The 21915-nt window shown below is 35.7% G+C and overlaps 1 pseudogene; it reads left to right on the forward strand.

Annotated features, from left to right (window-relative positions):
* LOC149839678 (putative respiratory burst oxidase homolog protein H) overlaps positions 1-1237 on the forward strand; it is a 30001-nt pseudogene extending 28764 nt beyond the window's left edge.
* Positions 1238-21915: the final 20678 nt, after the last annotated feature.

Consider the following 21915-nt stretch of genomic DNA (forward strand, 5'->3'; position numbering starts at 1 on the left):
GTCCTTACCTTTTAACGCTCCATTGGGTACGGGTTTGGTTTGACCACACCCGTGACCCACAACCCAAATCCTCAATGGGTCCACACTTGGGTCTATTCGGATCCATGCATCCAGATCTCCTCTTAGATTTTAAAGTATTAATTTTTTAATTTTCAAATATAACCTCAGTTAAAATTTTATTTGGGTCCAATGACCGTGTTATAGATCCCACATAATTTACTATGGATCCAAGATCCATCTTGCTCATGAAACCCTTTAAGAAATCCAGATCCAAGGATCTGAAGTTTCTTCACACTATGGATCTGAATTAAGATACATGGATCCAGACAAAGCTAGTATGGATTCACACAAAAAAAAATTGATTGGATCCTACCTTATTTACCTCTTCGATGTCCAGGATCCAAATGTGAATCCAATCATCGTCTGTGCTATTTTGGATCCCTCTAAAGTGTTATAGGCCCAATATAAAAAATTTCTCCTTAACATTGGATTTAAACTTCACGGATCCACTGAATTTGACCTGAATCCAATATCAAATTTGACCATGATATTGAGGTTCTAATCCCAAAGATCTAATCCATTTGTCCAAAGTTTATTATTAAATGTTCAATATCAGAGATCTGATCCATTGACTGGCATTTATATTAAATTAAGATGTTTGGGGTTCAATATTGAAGAATCGAGACAGACAATAAGGATTCGACATCGAAGATCCAAACAGGATATCTGGGATCAAAATACAAATAAACAATTAAAACAATACAATATCCTTTAACAACCTAAATATATAAATTTTAAGTTTATTTATCTAATAAATTAGAGGCACTCATCATAATGGTTCAGTCTCTCCAACATGCAAAAAATGGAGTCGATATTGTATCAGGAAGCCGGGTATGGTTCCTATGTAGCCAGCTATTTCTGTTCATCAAATTTCCTATTCTTTCAAGATTCTAACATGATGGTTTTAGCAGATTCGAACACATTTTGCAAGACCAAACTGGTGAAAAGTATTCACTGAAATAGCCAATAACCATAAAATCATCCAAAATAGGTAAGACAAAGTCTAGGTATTAAGTAGATTTTACTTTTCCTACCACATGCATGGTGTATAATGCAAAAACTTGCAGGTGTTTTCTACTGTGGAAGCCCTACTCTGACAAAAACGCTAAGGGAGCTTTGCCAGGAATTCAGCCACAGCACTACCGCTCGCTTCCACTTTCATAAGGAGAATTTCTAGAGCATATTGCATAAGAAAGCCTACTGAAATGTGAATATATACACAAATTTTGTTTTTTGTTTTTTTGTAAAATAAAAATCTATAGAACGTTCTTCTTGTTAGTGTAAGCTAATGTTGCAAAAGATAAATGTGGTTACAAAGTTTGAGAAAATCTGGACCTTAATTGCAATGCAACATCACAAAGCATTCTTGACTTGAGCAATTTTTTTTCTTTTGATTTTTAGTCGGAGAAACCGCTCCAGGTGCAGAGACTTAGCCGCACTGGCTCAGCATGCTGTACTTACGGTCTCTGTTCATGTCAGCGTAAAACTCCGAGGGCTTATCCCTCGACCCTAGGGAGTCACTAAGGTTCGGCTTACACACAGGGTGATGCCCATGGGATTTGAAGCTAGACTGCCCATCAAACGGTCTAGGCCCCATCCCACTACACCAAACCCCTTGGGTCATTCTTGACTTTAGCAATTGCAACATACTCCATCTCCACTTCCTAGCTCTGTGCATGCAGATGTTTCATTAATGCCGCTGCTTACTTTTATCACCCAGCTTCAACCTTGTGGCAAGGGACGCCACCCATAGGTTTCGAACTTGTGCCGTCCCATCAATTTGATGACATTCACAAGTCACACACCTACTGGGTGAGTGGAGCTCTTAATACCAGTGTTGTGAGAGGCGTACGCCTCAGTACCTGAAGCGTACGCCTCAGAGGCGAGGCACACCCTCAAGGTATTCAGGCGTGCTGTGATGCGCAAATTGCCCCTCATCAACCTCCAGAACCCCCTCCTTCATCCCCAAGTCTTCCTCCTCCGCCCGATTCGTCGGCGGTGCTAACCCCAAGTGCCGGTGGATCCACCGCCACGTGCCGGCCAACTGCTCCTCCGCCGCTCCCTGCCTCCCCTCCCACCGCTTCACTTCCATACCAGTTGTGAGAGGCGTACGCCTCATAGGCGAAGCCCAGGCTCAACGCCTCGCTTCGCCTCATCGCATTTAACAACCTTGCTTAATACCACCGTTCTAATTCCAATCTAGTGGGTCGGCAACTTTTGATATGGTTTAAGATTTTAGTAATCTGTTTGTCAAATGTTTTCTATTCCTTACAAATTAAGGAATAATACGCTTCTTGCCTCTCTTTTTTTTTGATAATCAAGGTGGGGCTAGGCAGACCCCGACCAGTACATGAGAGAGAGAGAGAGACTTTTGCATACTCTGCACCAACAACACAATCACTCATCATACAACACGTAAAAGCAGAAGTTAGGACAGTTAATTATTAACAAAATATTCATTCATAACATTTTCTATAGGATAGGATTTTATGTAAAAGTTACCATCTTTTTTTATTTTCACATTTTATGCAGCTGCCCATCTCGGTTGAAAAATCAAAGGCCAATAATGTTATCGGAGTTTTGCCCTTCTAAAAAAAGGAGTCGATTCCTACTCTTTGGGTCATGTTAAATATATCTATGAGGTCGGATTTGGTCAACAGAGCCTGTCCCTATGAGGGGATCCAGAACCCAGGAGTGGAGCCAAATTTTTCCATATAATTTATAATTAAACTGCCCTTATCTTGGTAAATTATGATTTTTTACTGTCTAAAAAATAGAATCTTGTGGTATATTAGACATGATAAAACCTTCTAATATAGTAAATAATCCATGGTAAAAACATAGCACCAACTCAAGAAGAGGAATAAACAATAATACAGAACCAAAACCAAAACCAAGAAAACCAGAGATTACGTGGTTCAGTGATAAACACATCCCCACAGGCTGGCTAATCTTTATCTTTAATCATTTGGCGACATCCTCCTTTGAGTCTAGATTCAGTTTGATTGGATCAGATCCTGCATTATCTCTGACACCGCCCACCCCTCAAACTCAACTCTCGGGTGGATGCTGAGTTTGCTCTAAAGATCATACAATTCGGTCAAAGGAAGAGGTTTGGTGAGCACATCGGTCAGCAACATGGTTCCATAGAAAGCAGTGGGTTCAGGATTTTGCTTAAAGGGGGCAAACATTTTTTATAATAAAATAAAATAAAATAGTCCAAAATAGGGTTATTTATGGGCCTTATCCCGAAAGAAATAAGATCATGATGATAAAAAAATTGACCATATTAATGAAATACTAAAAGAATAGGTGAAACGGGTAAGCACAAAATTTCAAAAAACTCAAATTTCAAATACATAAATTGATAAATAAACCAATCAAGCAAGTATTTTGTTGCTAACTTGATTTTTGCTCTTATTGCATAAAGAAAGATAGATGTGCACAAAGGGAGACCGAGACAATCAACCATTCAAGAAAGAGGTCCAAGAAAATAGAGCAGCTTGCAAAAGATTGGAGAGAGAGACAAAGACAACCCAAAAAATAGGTGCAGCAAACTTGAGAATTATGTCCTTCGTTCTTCACAATTTTTACCTTAGAAAATAGCTTTTGCTTTTGCTATTTTACTAAAGGTTGTTTTGCTTTTTTCAGTTTTTACTTTTTCAAGTTATGTTTTTGTCTCATTTATTTATCACTTTCAAAGAAAGTTTAGAATTAATTATTCCAATCCATTGCCTAACCAAAAGAAAAAAAAAAGTTTCACTCCAATATCGGCACAAATCTGTCTGAATCGGCCAATTTGCTTCGTATCAGCTAGAAATCGATATGGTAGAAGGAAGATTCGGCTTAAGTATTAAAATTTTAAAAAAAATGGTTATTTTTTTTTAATATTTTCAATAAATTTAAATATTATTTTAATATACTTTCAACCAAGTTGAAAATTGGCTGATTGAGTTCCATTCAGCTCAATCGGAACTGGCCGATTCACCTGAATCGTTTCATGGCCTGGATATTGACAACATTGCTTTGGATGTGTGCTAGATAGATTGTTTAGTCAAAAGACTCCACATTATATGCAGCATTGCTGCATGGTGGGCATATATGGGTGCCGAGAAATGCCAAGATTGGAGAATGACCTCTAGTCAAAAACATAATTTGTATCATTCCATTATGTTACGTGAGGTGATTTTTAAACATTTTAAAATCAACAGCCTGCATAGTACCAAATTTTATGATTGCAAAATTTCTGTTTTTCTGTAAAAACCACTTTACCAAAAGTGGTACTGCTAAGAATGAACCATTTCAAGAAATCTGTGGGGGTCAAATCTACCAAATACTGACTGCCACATGCTTAATAATTTTCAAAACTTTAGGAGGGGCTCGATCCCCTCCTCTCCCCCCGTGGATCCCCCCTTGATACAAAGTGTAAGTCAATCTCTACATGTTTGCTTCGATTATGAAATATTGGGTGAGCTGCCATATAGGTGGCATTGACATTATTGCACCATAATGTAGGAGTAGAGCTCATAGATAATCCCAATTCTTGCAAGAGATTCTGGATCTAAATTAGTTCTGCTATAATTTGGCCACGACCCAATATTCAGCTTCAATGCTGGATTTTGCAATGATGTTTTGCTTGGTTGGGTTCTAAAATAATTGCATAACCTTCAATAGACTTACGATCATCAAGATCACATCTGGCCCAATCTACATCATGAAGAGAAAAATTGGAGGCATGACAAATAAAAAGTCCATAATGGATTATATATGCTTGATCCGTTTGACTGCTATCCAATGATCTATAGTAGGACTTTACATGAATTGACAAATTTCATTAACCACATACATGAAGTCCCGACAAGATGGAGTGAGGTATTGAAGGGCACCCACTATGCTTTTGCATAAGGCCCAATCATGAAAATTTGGACCAGATCCAACAGCCAGTCTCTGAACTAGATAAGGGATTGGAGACTGGCTTAGCACCAGCCATATCTTTTCAATGGAGGAGATCCAAAATGTATTTCCTCCGATAATAATCGACCCTACTGGACAACTTCAATGCTTAGGAAGAAGTGTAACTGACCAAGGTCCTTCAAGGCCAAGTCCTAATTGAGTTTTTGAATAACAGCAAACATGTTGTAAGGAGTTTCTTGAAACAAATATATTGACATAGACAAACACATGCTTTACCATGTGGCCTTATTTAAATATCTGTTCGAGAACTCATAAACCTCATAGACAACAATGCTGAGCTAAGCCTTTGGTACCAAACTCGGGAGAGCTTGTTTAAGTTTAAGGCTATAGAGAGCCTTTCGAAGTCAACTAATATGATCAGGATGGACTGAATCTTTAAATCCAAGTGAATGTTTCATGTATACAATTTCATTAAGATCTCCACGAATAAAGTCATTATGAACATCCAACTGACGAATGAGCCAGTGATTACTGATGACAATAGAAAGAACAATGCACACTGTCATGGGTTTGATTACCAGATTAAAGGTCTCAAAATAATCGATACCTTTTTTCCTGATCATAACCTTTGGCCACATGATGTGCCTTCTATCTCTCAAGAATGTCATCTTTGACTTTGAATATTCATTTATACCCAATAAAATATTGAGAGTGATAAGGACACTAAGGGTCGAAGTACTATTTTTAATTAAAGCAGAAAACTCATAAGGCCAAGTTGAGGCGACTTTGGGCCTACTTTTAAGCTTAAAGAGATAGTTTCCTAAACAATCCTCTTACATTTTGTGCACTGATGTCCAACCTGGGCTCCAATGATTCACCATTCATAGTCTTGGAACTAACTATCTAGATTAAGGCTCTAAGCTTCATTGCAGGCCTTTACTCCATAATGATTCCTTCCATTAGTTTCAAACTTGAGCAACTCAATTTCTTGTTGGTATTTAGAAAAAAGCTATTCAATAAATTTTCATGAAATTAAGACTATTTTGAAAAGAGTTTAGAAATAGATCCAATCATTGCTAATAGTTTTTTCAAATACTTTGCATTGAGTGGTTAAGATAGCTCTACTCCATCGACATCAAGAAGCCTATAGGAGCTTTTAGGTAGGACTTGCCTCACCACGTGTTCGACCAAATTGGCCTCCACTTCCAAGAGGGATGTGGACGAAAACCAATTCATTAACTTTAAATGATCGTGAGATTCTAGACTTTGCATAATGCCTCTCCACCCTGACATGCTCTATCATTGTGAGTCTTACTATTGCAATTGGGTTGGCATTGCAATATTAAACCCAAGCAACTTGTCTATTTGAGACCAAACCAACTTTGTCATACTGGTTTTTTGAGATAACAGGTTTTTGAACAACCTGTTATAGACACCCAAATTTTGACCAAAATAGTTTTGGCAAAAGTTTTTTTTTGAAAGCAAGGCTTCTGGCCTTTTTCAAGGCAAGTCATAGTTTAATCCTATATTTTACATTCAAAACAGCCTTATAAAAGTTTTTGCCCAAAAAGCTAAAATAAACTAGAGAATTTCAGGTCTTGAACAAGCTAAAAATCTGGTCAATCCAACATTGGAACCAAAAGTTATGACCAAAACAAATTACTTGTCTAGTCAAAATCATGTTTTTCAGCTATATTTTATTTTGAATGCATTTTTTACTATCAAAATAATTGAATTTGGTTTTTGCCTAAAATATGAGTTAAATTTGAGGATATTAGCTTTCCAACACAATAACCAAAATAAGTCAACCGGTCAATGCAGTCTTGGTTTATATCTAATAACAATTGGATTATCATTAGTAATTAAAAGATTATCACTAAGAATCCCTGAATTGTCATTAAGATTTGTTGTTAAGAAAGTTTAAACTAGAGGGTCTTAGCTTCACAAAGTGACAAAAATCAGGTCAATATGACTTTGGGATAAGAAGTCATAGTCAAAACAAGGTGATTCGCATGGTCAAAACCTATCTTTTTAGGTAGGTCTGATTTTGAGTATAATTTTGACCCTCAAAATGATTGAATTTAGTTTTATACTTAAAAGAAAAATCAAAGTTGAGGATGTTAGCTTTCCAACACATTAAATCTTGTCTGAATCTAACATCCAGTTAGAGAGATATGGTTAAAACAATTTAACATGTCAATATAGGCAAGACCTATTTCTATCGACAAAACCCTGAATTGTCGTCAAAACCCAATTGTCATTTGAGATTGACTCTAGCGGTACACTTGTCATCAGCAATGAACCCAATTGTTATCAAAAGTGAACCTCAAAGGTATACTTGTCATTAGCAATGAACCTGATTATTGTTAAGAATGAACTCTCGAGATACACTTGTTAGCATTGATTGCCATTAACATCCTGTTGTTAGGATGCCAACTGTCATTAGCATGAATTATCTTCAATGAATTGTTGTTAGCAAGGTTTTGCCTACATTTGGCCAATAACACATGGGTCATGAACATAAGCCTCATCCTAACTCACCATTCCTATCCTAGGATACCTCTAGAAGCATTCAATGAACCCAAATGGTGTGAGTTTTATGAAAACGATTTTTAAAACAATATTTTATGTAAAAACAATGTGAAAGTCACACACCAAATAAATAAAAACTGACTCTCACTAGTGGTGGAGTTCGGGTCGAACTCAGAGAACGGAAAAAATATTTTGTATTCCACAGAAAAGTTAAACTACTCTTTATTACCTTGAAAATAAAAATTAATTAATTAAATGAGAGTGATGCCCCTACAGAGGGCTTAAACAATAAAAATAAAGTGCTTTATTATAAACCCAAATTGAATTGAATAAAATAAAATAAACCCTAAGCTAAAATAAAGGAAAAAACGGTCTTCAGTGCTTCAGCTTCTTGTCCTTGATTTTTTCTTCTACCTGCTAGCTAATCTCTTGATCTTTGGATCTTTGAGGGCTCTCTGAGGGGCTTTGAGGGGCCTGAAGGGCCTTTTGAAGGGACCTTTTAGGGACCTCAAAGGGCTCTTCGGGAGTACTTTTGAGGGCTCACCACACGTCTAAATGCTTCACTGCAAGAATAAAAAAAATGAAATATAAAAACTCACAGAAATTCAATGTTAGTTTGAGCTAAAAATCATGAATTAAACTAACATGAAATAAACTAACTACTTGAAACTAACTACTACACTAAATGACAAAATAGCAAAACTAACTAACTAACAAGCAATAAATTATTCAATGTAACAAACTAATAACCATTTATAAAACTTCTAGCAATCCAACTAAATAATTTTCAATAAAGACATAGAAATATAATCAATCTAATAACATGAACTAATCAAATAACAAACTAATTATGAAATAAACAAAACGTGATCAACATTAGCTAACTACAATCTAACTCACAAACTACTTAATGTTAGTCCAAGAAAGGAAACATATACTAAAATTGATTATTTATCAATCTACTCAAATTCAACTACTAAAACGATAGCTAGGTAACTAGCTACAAAAATTGGCTGAATGTAAAACCACTCAAGGATGATGACATAAACCTAATCAATCAATTTGATATAAACACCAAAGTCTATTGAATGCATTAAACAATGAATGGCTGAACCTGTATAAAAATAATAATACGATTTCTAATTGGAAATAGACATGAATGAAAAAGAAAGAAAGGAACTAATTGACTCTATACAATAAAAACTCTAATCTAACTAAAGAATCTAGAAATCAATCAAACTAATGTACTGATGCTAATTATGCAAGAAAAAAATAGTAATCTTAACCTATGCTACCACGATGAAAGCACGCTATATCAAAGCAAATAAACTATGGCCATGACGCTAAAACTTTCAGACGTCTTACGAAAACTGACTTGTACAACAGTCTTGCTGCCAAAGAAAATATTTTTATTAATGTCAATCACACTGTTGCGTGTTTGGCAATAATAACATACAATAACTACACCTGGTTGTGTGTGAGTGGCACATCAAGCATTGCTGCAAAAACCGACTGCATCCAACATAAAAGAATTTATGGGGACTGCATATTCTGCACTTTCGCTGATTTGCATGATTTCAAAATCATGCACATCGACCTATTGAAACTATTTACAACATCCAAAATATATTTGATTCGCACACAACCTGACTGTAAAGGGACGAGATTAAATACAACCTGATCTACCTTGCATCAATCCAATCGATAGTTAGGTCTGTCAATGATGGCAGATCTGGTCCCGATTTTGCACTGATGGGGGCAGTAACAAGAGACACATAAAATCAATGTATTTTACTCTATCTTATACTAAAATGGCAAGCAAATCTATGCTATATGCCAAAAACACACTTAATCTATGCCATGAAAGTATTTAAATCTAACTCTATGCAAAAACAAGTAAAGAGATGGGGAAGAAGAAGCAAACCATAGATCCGCTTCCGATAGACAGGTTGAGAAGAAGAAACAACTTTTCCATTTATCGCAAACACCTCTTGATGAAAAAGAAAGGAAGACCGACAAAAATAGGGGCAAGAAGAAGAAGAAGAGAAAGAAGAAGAGAGAAGAAGAGAAGAAAGAAACCAGTATGAAAGAAGAGGGAAAGAAGAGGGGAGAGAGGCAGAGGGGGGCGTCAACTTCAAGAAGAAAAAACATAGGCTGCTGCTGGAAGAATTCTATTTATAATAAAAATTAGGTCAAGACAATTTTCTATGGAAGTCCAATTTTTTTTTTTAGAAATATCAAAACAAGTCTTCATCAAAAATGTGTTTTTCAAAAAGGGTTTTTTCTAAACTAATTAAACTTAGTAACTACTCTCCGAATCTAATTTAGACTACAAATTAAAAACTCCTAAATTATATAAAACACTAAAAAAAATGCAGGGTAAGCTTTGAAATTGGTGATTTTCTGATATTTTCCATTTGAAAGCGATTTCTCAAAACTAACGATAAAAATGGGTTTTAATACAAATTTTCTATGGATCATGCATAAAATAGTATGAATAAAATGTAAAAATATATGCATGATCACCAAACAATCTCAATTTTCTTAATTCTTAAGTTAGATAACTCGAACCAATAGGATTCAACCTAAAAACCAAGAACCAATTAGAAGAAGCCATGCAAATCATTTGACCAATCAGTTTTAGCTTGATGTATAGCAGGTGGATCACGGTAGTTAGATTCAAAACCCAATAAGATTAAGATTCGTACCCAACAAAAAATCTACAAACAGAGGCATAGGCTCTCTAGTTCAACATCTAGATCCTAAGTGTGAGATTGTTGCTGCTATGAGAATCTAACTTAACCTAAATACCCTCACTCTACTGAAGTTACCTGCCAAGTCTAGGTCTAGATCATTGCATCCAGACCTCCTTGAGCTTGTGCTATGCAAAGGTGGTGTTAAATTCATCACTATAACCATGTATCACTTTCTTTGCTAAAGTTACTGATTTAACCTTATCTGTACTACAACCACCAAAAGATACATTCAATTATTCAAAAAAAAATGGTTAAAGGGTCATTTTAAAGAGTCAATCTGAAGTTACTTATTTACCCTTAACTATAGTGCAACTACAAAAAGTGACATTCAATCAACAACAACAACTACTACGCCTTCATCCCAAAACAATTGGGGTCGACGATATGAACCAAAAAAGAAAATCATTCTGGGTCTTCCACATGAATCCTTCTCCTCCAATCATTTCTATCCAATGCCATGTCCTCGGTGAGGTTCAAAGCATTCATATCCTTTCCTATCATCTCCATCCATGTCTTCCTAGGCCTACCCCAACCTCTTTTAACTAATATATTTTTCCATTTCTCCATCCTTCTAACTGGAGCATCATTAGGCCTTCGCCGAATATGTCCAAACCACTGTAAATGATTCTCTCTCATCTTATTTTCAATGGGTGCAACACCTACCTTCTTACGTATCTCCTCGTTCTGAATCTTATCTTTTATTGTATTTCCACACATCCATCTAAGCATACGCATCTCAGCTACACTCATTTTTTGAATATGATGTCTCTTGGCAGCCCAACATTCTGTATCATATAGTAAAGCGGGTCTAATAGTCATCCTATAAAACTTTCCCTTCAACCGCAATGACATTCTACGATCGCACAACACTCCAGTTGCACTTTTCCATTTCATCCACCCAACATTTATCCTATGATTTACATCTCCATCAATTTCTCCACACTTTTGAATGATAGATCCCAAATATTTGAAACAATCATCCACCGGTATTTCTTGCTCACCAAGCTTCACTACACTCTCATCACTACTTCATTGCTTACTAAACTGACATTCCATATATTCGGTCTTACTCTTACACAACTTAAAACCTCTTGCTTCCAATGTCTGTCTCCATAATTCTAACTTAGCATTAACCCCAGCTCTAGACTCATAAATCAAAACAATATCATCAGCAAACAACATACTCCATGACACATTTTCTTGAATTGATCTCGTAAGCTCATCCATCACTATAGCAAATAGGAAAGGGCTTAAAGCAGATCCTTGATGTAACCCAACCGTTATAGAAAAATTGGTTGTCACCCCTCCACAAGTGTGGACATTGGTTACTACTTCTTCATACATATCTTTAATTATACTAATGTACTTGAGAGAAAGACCTTTCTTTATCATTGTCCACCAGAGAACATCCCTCGGTACTCTATCGTATGCCTTCTCCAAATCAATAAAAACCATATGCAAATCTTTATTCCTCTCTCTATTTCTCTCAATAAGTTGTCTAAGAAGATGTATAGCTTTCATAGCTGATCTTCCAGGCATAAAACCAAATTGATTCTCCGATATCATGACAACCTAGACTCAATCACCCTCTCCCAAAGTTTCATAGTATGACTCATGAGTTTTATACCATGATAGTTTGTGCAATCTTGTATATCACCCTTATTCTTATATAGAGGCACCAAAGTACTCTTCCTCCACTCATTAGGCATCTTATTTGTCCGCCAAATCTTGTTAAAAAGATTTGTCAACCATTCTAAACCTTTCTCTCCCAAGCATTTCCAAGCCTCGATAGGTATACCATCTGGGCCAACTGCCCTTTTTTATTTCATTTTCTTCAAAACCTCCGCAATTTCTTTGTTTTGAATCTTGCGCATGAAGTCACGATTCATCTCATGAAAAGGAATGGAGAAGTCTCCAAGATCCTGAGCATGACTTCCATTAAATAGATTATCAAAATAATATTTCCATCTCTCCTTAATCTCCTCATCTTTGACTAAAACTCTTTGTGTTTCATCTTTGATACATCTAACCATACCCAGATCCCTCGATTTTCTATCTCTCATCTTTGCAAACCTATAAATATCCTTCTCGCCCTCTTTGGTATCCAACTTGTTATAAACCTCCTTATATACCTTATCCCTCGCGTTTCGAAATACTTTTTTAGCTTCCTTATTTGCTATCATATACTTCTCCAAATTCTCATTATCACGACTCTTAGATTTCTATAACACTCTCTTTTAACCTTAATAGCTAATTTGACATCCTCGTTCTACCATGATGTATCCTTACCTAGCGGTGCACCGCCTTTAGACTCACCCAATACCTCCTTAGCCACCTTTCTCATGCCACCCGCTATCTTATTCCACATTGATTCTGAATCCTCCTCGAGACACCAATCAGTTTCCTTAACTACCTGCCCTACAAACATACCTTGTTTAGCTCCTTTCAGTGCCCACCACTTAATTCTAGGAACTATCCTATGTCTATCCCTTTTGCGGCATTGTCTAATTCTAAGATCTAAAATTAAGACTCTATGTTGTGTAGCTACACTTTCTCCCGATATAACCTTACAATTGATGCAACAACCCCTATCTCTCTTTCTAAGTAGGAAAAAATCTATCTGACTCGTATTAACCCCACTTTTAAATGTTACTAGGTGTGATCATGCAAAATTTTTCCTCTCGTTCCTCTTTTCCTTCTCTTTGCCTTTCTAGCCTCTATTCTCTTTTTTTGAAGAGGAATAAAAAGATAGAAAAGAATAGAGAAAAGAAAAAGAAGAAGATAGAGGAACTCTTCTGCAAGGTCTCATCTGACCAGAGAAATGTTTAAAAAATCACTCGCCTCCATTTTAAAAATTTGCGAGAAAAATTGAGAGACGGGATTCGCTCATCGGTACAAGGTTCGACCGTTATTGGCACCTTTACCAGGGATAATCGAACCAATGATCAAATTTATGCCTTTTTGCTTTGCCTAAATAATATCTAAGAATTTATTCTAAGTCCTAAATGTACAAAGAATCATGCTTGTGTAATGCAAATGCTGAAATATATGCTTTTGAGAAGTACTTCAGGAATTTTGAGTTTTCCCAAGTGATTTTGAAATAAGTTTGAAAAAAAATGAATTGGATTTGGGAAAAGAGCAATCTAGACTTGGAATCTAAAATGAATTTAAAATTTGAGATTGATTTCAGACTTCGAATTTGAATTTGAAATTGAATTTGGAATTTGAGATTTAATTTAGACTTTGAATTTGAGATTGAATTTAAACTTTGACTTTAGAGATGAATCTAGAATTGGAAATTGAATTTAAGACTTGAAATCAAAGTTGGATGTGAAAGCTGAATTGAAATTTGAAAATCTAGAATTGACTTTGAATTTTATCTGAAAATTAGAATTGAAATTAGAAATATCGATTTTGAAGTTCAAAATCTATATCAACATTTGAATTTTAGAATGAATTGAATGGGAGATAAAAAACTCAGAGTTTTAAATTAAACTTGAAAATAAAGTTTGAATTTGAACTTGGACTCTAAAATCAGAAAAGAATTCGAAAATCCAAAATCAATCTCAAATTTAGAATCTCAAAGTCAGTTTGAAATAAAACTCAGATTTTGAAATGAGAATCAAGAGTTTGAATGAAATTCAGAAATGAAAATTTGAGAATTTGAAATTTAAAAAAACTGGCTTTAGGAGTAAAAGAATAAATCTGAATTTATAGATGGAAATCAAAATTGATTTTGAATTTAGAAAATAAAAGTTGAGTTTTGAAAATTTATTTCAAAATTCAATGGAATTTAAAAGTAACTTGAAAAAAATTTGAGAAAGAATGCAATTCTATCCTAAATGATGAATGAATTTAAAATTTATTTTAAGATTGAAATTTAAAAAGCATATTTTATTCTTTAAGTGAATTTGAAATAAGATTGAAAATATAATACATCCCTGACTATGGTCATTGAATGTATTATATGGTAATCATATTTTAATTCAAGTGAAGAATAAAATACATTTTTGGTGCCTTTATAGAGTTTAAAATGAAATTAACCCTTAATATATCCTGACTATGGCCATTGATATATATCTTGAGTTAATTTTAAGTTAAACTCTAATAAAGGAAGAATTTTTTTAAAAATATGATGATTTTTGAAAAAAGATCCAATGTGGATCCAATGTTACTCCATAAAAGATGAAAATCCTAAGTTTTGTTTACATCCTGACTATGGCCATTGATGCAAATCATCAACTTAGGATTTAATCACCTTTTATAAAATGGTGCACGTACCATTCATGTTCCCATTTGTGGATTTTGAAAAATAAGGGAAAAATGACATGAAACAAGCAATTTATGACATTCACATTCTCATTCATTCTATCTAAGACTGGAAATGTAAAGTTTTTATTAATATCTAGCTTATTACAACATTGGAATTGAAAAATATCAAAAATTTCTAATCTAAGAAAGGAATTCAAGCTTTTCACATATTCCTGTAAAACAGAGTTAACACAATGCAAAGATAAAAGGAAATGAAAGAAATTAGGTTTGAAATGCAAATATAGATGCAGATGGTTATGCTAATTCTAATGCAAGATGATATACTCGCTAAACGAGAAAGGCATATGGCATACCCTGTATTGGTGAGAATATATATATATATATATATATATATATATATATATATATATATATATATATGGGAAATACCATGGGCAAATGAGAATCCATATGTGAGAAGGCATATACAATGGACAAAGGCAAGGGCCAAGATGGTCCAAGGGGAACCATCATGAAGTGCAATAGCCATAGCAGCTCATGATGAGCTACTATGGAAATGAAAAAAAAAAAAACCATGGTGGTGTTTTGTAAACCACTGTGAAAAAAAATGCAACCATAGGAATTCTTGATGAACTACTATAGCAAAGGGAGACCATAATGGTTCCTTGTGAACCATTGTAAGAAAATGAATGACAATTATGATAATTCTAGATGAACTACCATAACAAAGAAAAAGCCACAGTGGTTCCTTGTGAACCACTGTAAAAGAATGACAGTTATGGTAGTTCTAGATGAACTACCATAACAAAAAAAAAGCCACAGTGGTTCCTTGTGAACCACTGTAAAAGAATGACAGTTATGATAGTTCTAGATGAACTACCATAACAAAGAAAAAGCCACAGTGGTTCCTTGTGAATCACTGTAAAAGAATGACAATTATGATAGTTCTAGATGAACTACCATAACAAAGAAAAAGCCACAGTGATTCCTTGTGAACCACTGTAAAAGAATGACAGTTATGATAGTTCTAGATGAACTACCATAACAAGGAAAAAGCCACAGTGGTTCCTTGTGAACCACTGTGAGGAAAGAAAAAAAAAACCACCGTCCTGTAGTGAGATCCGTGGTCATATACAGGATCAAATATTTTAGAAGATCATCTTTAAGGTTTTAAGGAACCCCAAACATAAACACAGGAATGTAAATTGCAAGAAGTTTTACGCTGTACAGTTGAGATGTGGAGCAAAGGTTATTGAATGGATCAGATTTGGGCAAAGATGTGCAAGCATACAACAAGTAATCATAGCCGGGGCTGGGTAAAGGCTGCGGGGATGACAACGACTATCATTAGCTTATCAAAAGGTAGAATAGAATTGCAGTTGCTTAAAAAAAACAAATTAACAGGGGAAGTCAGATACTAACCTGATGAGGTGCATATTGGATTCGCTAGCAGCAAGAATTGTTGATCAGGTGGTCGATGATATCCGTGCTGTAAAGCTTGTTTCACTGGCCAAGACATTCAAGTCCTCGCTCTGTGAATTGTCAGGAAGGAGAGCAAAAAGCAGCATCAGTTGCCTTATAAAAACTTTGAAGACTTATTCCAGATCCTGGGAAGAAAGAGAACTATTTGAAGGTTGCACTCTTTGAGAATCCTTAGAACAACCAGGTGGGTTCCAAATAACAATGCTCCCCACATTGGAGATGTAAATCCATTGATACCAGAAATGTTGCCATTAGGAAGTTGCAGAGCCAGAGGGCGCTCTTCTGCAGATGGTATATAACTAACAAAAATAATGCCCAAACATTAATGATTATGAGATCTCTTCAATCTTAATTTTATATCAAACTCACAGTGGTAGAGCAAGTTTTTATGCTCAGAAGTAATCAGTGAACAAGCATTGAGATGATCACCACAATAAGAAAGAGAAAAAAAGAAAGAAAAAAAAACATTGGATAATAATTAATAAGTGTTTACAAAATCGTTCACGTTGGAGAATCAACCACCCAACATACACCTGTACATGTTATGCTCATGAATTTTCATCCAAAATTAGCTTACTAACCAGATGCATACCAAAAAATATAATAAAAGCATTAAGACTTACATTCCTAACATGACTGGCAGAACGACATGGCAGACTGCAGCAACTGGGAATATGGGCATAAAAGAGGTGACTAAGATGGGGATATCCAATTTTCAAGACCTTATCCTTGATGGATGCTGATGAACTTCGCACTGCAAACTATAGAATCTTCAATCTTCCAGCAGCAACTACAGAGGTATCAATATGCCACTCATTTGAATTTACCTGTTGATGTGATGCCTTCAATGCTTAACAACAACAATCTGATTTGCATGTGAAAATGAATGCAACGACCATTTAGCCTCCAAGCTTGTAATGTAATGAAGCATGCACTTAAACCAGACAAATTCAATCCATCTGCTTGGGAACCCCCATTCATATCAACATCTACAAATCCCAAAATATCTGATTTTCCCTCCGCTCACATTGAAAAGCCATATCTACTACCGCTCACGTTGAAAAGCCATATCTACTACACAAAATCAATTTGTGCAACAGTTCCTTTAACTCTTTGAACTCACGAATGCCATTTCCACTATGATTGCTGCAAAATCTCTTGCTGTCAAACCTGTGACGTCAAAGTGATTCTTAAAGATTAGTAACAAGATGAACTATTATACTTATTAACATACCATTGGTTCACCTATATATGCCAAAACCATCAGATACAAATATTTCAGCAAGACAAGGCCGGTGATTGTTAGCCAGGGACATTGGATGTTGTGTATATTCATCGATCTGGGACAAAATGGTTCCACAACCAGATGACAACGCCATCTTATATGAGCACGTTGCGCGATAGCCACCTGCAGCATCAATTAGGGCAGTCCCCCAGCACCTAGGCCATGGAATTTGTTTTACAGTAAGCTTAAAAAAACGAAGAAGCAAGTGTCCCTTTGGTTATAATCAACAACCAAAACACTCATGATCAAGCTCTAAAAAAAATGCTCATAGCTTCCACCACGCCAATCTAATCACACCAGCTTTCATCATTCCCACAACCGAGTTTTCTATCAAAGAGGCTGCCATCAAGCTTCTACCATCAGCAAGTAGCACAAACAACAACCAAAACTGACCGCCTCAACTACAAAACCCTAAACCCTCTAACAGAAAAACAATCCATCCACTGCAAAACCTCAACTCAGCATGATGGTGTAAAGGACTTGAAGCAGAGGTGCACGAACATCCAACAAATTTCAGCAGAAAAACATGATGCTAAACGAAATGATGAGTTAAATAGATGTAAAACATAGGAGCGTTTGATGATGATGCAATGTAAATGATGCAATGAGGACAGAGTGAATGTAGATGTTATCTAAAACATGATGCAGTAAAAGAATTTGAAAAAGGACGTTGCAGGAAACACTTTAAACAAAACAGGGATAGGCCCTCTCTACTTGTGGATTTATGGCCAAAAAAATCCGGTGAGATCTTCTGAAGAATTTAAGCTAAATATCTCAAATAAGGATGCTCGTGGAGGTTAATTGAATCTGATCCCGCAGAGGGCCGAGCATGCAGGGTTTTTTGCAGCATGTCCTACAATGTATCACATTCGATTTATGGTGAGATCTAGGCGAGCCAAGCGATACATTCACATAAAATGCGATATCAAGAAAAAAAAGGGGAAAAAGAAGCTAATGACGATAAACAACTTATGCTAATATAACTAACGCAATGCTGCTGATGCTATCAGAATAAAGTTGATAATGCTTTAAACAAAATACAGCAGGGATTGAACCCAAAGAGTTAGATGATGCTATGTACAAGATGAGACATGGAAAATACGAATCGTGAAAGGAAGTGAACATGGGAAATCAGAAAGGCAAATATAAAACAGACGATTGAAAAAGAAAACAGGAGATCAGAGGTAATGCGTGATATACAAGTGCAAATGATGCTATGCAGAACCAACAGGAGATGTGGCGACCTAATGACATATGCGACACAACAGATTATCAAGATAAAAATATGAATCCACAAATGATCAAAACAAAGCAGGGATCCAGAAATTAACAAGTGAGCAAAGCATAAGTCGATTATCATAAAGGAACTAAATATATATATATATATATATATATATATATATATATATATATATATATATATATATATATATATATGAAAGAGAAACATAAATAAGAAAACAAAATAAACAAGACATGGATTAGAATCATAATCTAAGAAAATCAGAGAATCGACACATATAAAACCGCTGAAACTCACTGATAAAAAAAAAGGAAAACAAAATAGGAGAAAAAAAATTGTTGGAATAGATATATCCCATTGATTTTGCACTGTGTAAACCGACATTGCTATCTGCAAACCGGATTTACAAGGGGTGCATTAATGGGGCTTGAAGCAAGTGAACAAAAAGGGAAAAATCAAAAAACAAAACGAGAAAGAATACTTACCATAGCTTGTTTGAGGGTGATCGGCTTCCTTCAGTCAAATGGGGGAAAATCAGAGAGATCGGAAGAAAAAAAGAAGAGGAAGAGGATCGGTTGTGAAGGGGTGAGGAATGGATCGTGAAGAAGATGGGAGGTGTGGGGGTGAAACACAGGATGGATTCCACGACTAATGATTCAGGATGGGAACCCCTTTCGATGAGAACCACCAGCCAGAAGCTGAGGAAGAGGGGATTGAGAGGTGAAACAAGCGATCGAAGAGGAGAGGGGCGCGGGGGTGAAGAGGCAGTGAAGGTGAAAACGGATCCTCCCGTGGAGTCCCTTGCATGCCCCTTTTAAAGGGGAAGAGGAAGAATTCGGAAGGGGCGTCAGTTGAAGATTGACGAATGAAGGAGGATACATCAAGGTTGTTGGCGATGGTCGGTAGATCGATTGATCGATCAAGGGAGGGCGATGGAGAAGCCGATGGAGGAAGTTAGAGACGAATGGTAGATCTGTGAGGTAGCTGATCGAATGGTTGAGGAAGGATTTGAGCGAGAGAGCATCCAAGAGGGAGAGAGAGAGAGAGAGAGAGAGAGTTTGTGAAGCCGGGACAGAGAGAGAAAGAGACCGTTTGCAATTTTTTATGATTTTTCAAAAAGAGGGTTCTCCGATTTTTTAAAACAAGGTTCTAAAACTTTCTCTAAAAGAGGTTTTTGTAATTTCCTTTGTATTTTGAATTTTTTGTTCATTTTCTTGGTATTTTCTGATTTTTTTGTTATTTTGGAAATAAGACTCTAAAATTTACGAGAAAATAAAGGATTTTTGACATATTTTTGTAAAATTTGAAAATATTTACAAAAGAAAGGTTTTTCGAGAATTCAAGGCTATTCTTTGAAAAATTCTTCAGAAAACGGGTTTGGATTCAAAATTTGAGAAAATTTTCAAGTTTTGAACCTCGAATCGAGAAATATAGAGCAGTGAATCCAAACGAATGTCGGATGGACTGTCCGAGCCATTCAAAAGCTATTTTTGGTATTTTTGTAATTTTAATTTAAAAATTAGACAACGGGGCTCAGATTTGGATTTGAACTGGATTCGGATCCGAAATTTGAGTCAGATATATAAAATGACGTTGATTCCAGTAAATCCGAGGAATAAACTGGAATTTTGAGCGAAAATGACTCAATTTACTCAGAAAATGGGGGCCAAGGGCAAAAAAGGAATATTTACAAAATTTTAAAAAATTTGGGGTGTTTACACTAGGTGAGACTCCCTCTTCCTAAACCAAGTGTTTGCTAAGATCATATCATAGGATAAACCAAAATCTAAAATCCTTTCTCTACTTTCGTTTCTTTCTCCTATACCATAGCCTCCATGGATACTCTCAAATCCATCCCTACTAATGCCTACATGTCCATTAAGGTTACCGCCGATGAAAAACTTTTCTTCATAAGATATCCCTTGTACTACTCTATCTAAATCTTCCCAAAATTGACACTTAATGAAATCATATAAACCTACTTGAGCTGCATAAACACTAATAATATTAATAATATCCGTACCTAATACTAATTTAATAAGTAAAATCCTATCACCCTTCCTACAGACCTCAACTACATTATCTATAAACTCACGACTCATAACAATCCCTACTCCATTTTTATTCCTATTTATTCCTGTATACCAAATCTTATATCCCCAAGGTTCTATCACTTTTGCTTTCTCACCTACCCATTTGGTCTCTTGTAGACATAAAATATCAATCTTTCTCCTACACATAACATCTACTAACTCTACCAACTTACCAGTTAAAGACCCTATGTTCCAAGTGGCTAACCTAATTTTATGGTCTTGGACTAACTTCTTTACCCCCACCCATCCAATAAAGTGAGGGAACCCTTGCCTATTTGACACCACACCCAGGCGCTGGTGTGACGCGTCGCTTCCGAGCGACGACCTAGCAACCCTTGTCCATTTATCACTGCCTTCGAGCCTATAGAGTACAGTGCGTCGCTTAGTAGGAAACGCCCCAACGAAATTCTCATATTGGTTCATATTCATAAGGTATGACTAAGTTTTTATGCTGGCTGTCACTGGCCTACCACAACCCTCCTCCTTTATCTGGGCTTGGGACCGGCAGTGTATAACTAAACAGTTATTCACAGGCGGAGTTAAAAAGTGACATTCAATCATTTAAAAAAAAAGAAATGGTTAAAATGTCATTTCAATAAGTCATTTGGAGTCAAATGATAAAAAAGTAGCCTCAAGCGGACATATAAGAAGTATGCTGAAACCTCAAATGCCCATTCAAAAAGTTTTGAAAGACAGGCGGTTAAACATAATTTTATCATAGGTTAGGTAGCTAAACATAAAATTTTGTTTCTAGAAAGACTCAATGTCTCTTTTGAGAAAGGATCACGTCAAAGGCAACTCTAATGGTAATAGCGTCTGAGCTACCTTGGATGTCATTTATCTTAAAAATGAATGACACACATCAAAACAAGAAACAAGGTCATTATCAGCCATTCATTTTAAACCATTTCGATGCAGTCTATCTGAAATGCAAACGACATTGGAAAAAGGAGTGGGGTCCATCCAAGTGATGGGCATCACATTCATACAAGTTTTGAATATTGTTTATCTTGAAATCAATTACATCCATAAGTACTCTAACTTAATACCTTCAGAAGATACTTTGACCTGATGTCATCTAGTCTTGTTGTAACACCTCAAAATTTTAACCCCAAAATACATGTTTTTTATATCTTATTGCAAGGCTTTATCGATGACATTGCTCTAACATGACTTGGCATTAGAGAACCCACTTGTGCACAAGCACTATTGTATATTACCCAACTAGACTTAAGTTCGACAAAGAGATAACCAAGGACAAAAACCCTTTATCAAGAA

Source organism: Nuphar pumila, chromosome 4 (assembly GCF_984573655.1).
Source record: "Nuphar pumila chromosome 4, dmNupPumi1.hap1.1, whole genome shotgun sequence".
NCBI lineage: Eukaryota > Viridiplantae > Streptophyta > Magnoliopsida > Nymphaeales > Nymphaeaceae > Nuphar > Nuphar pumila.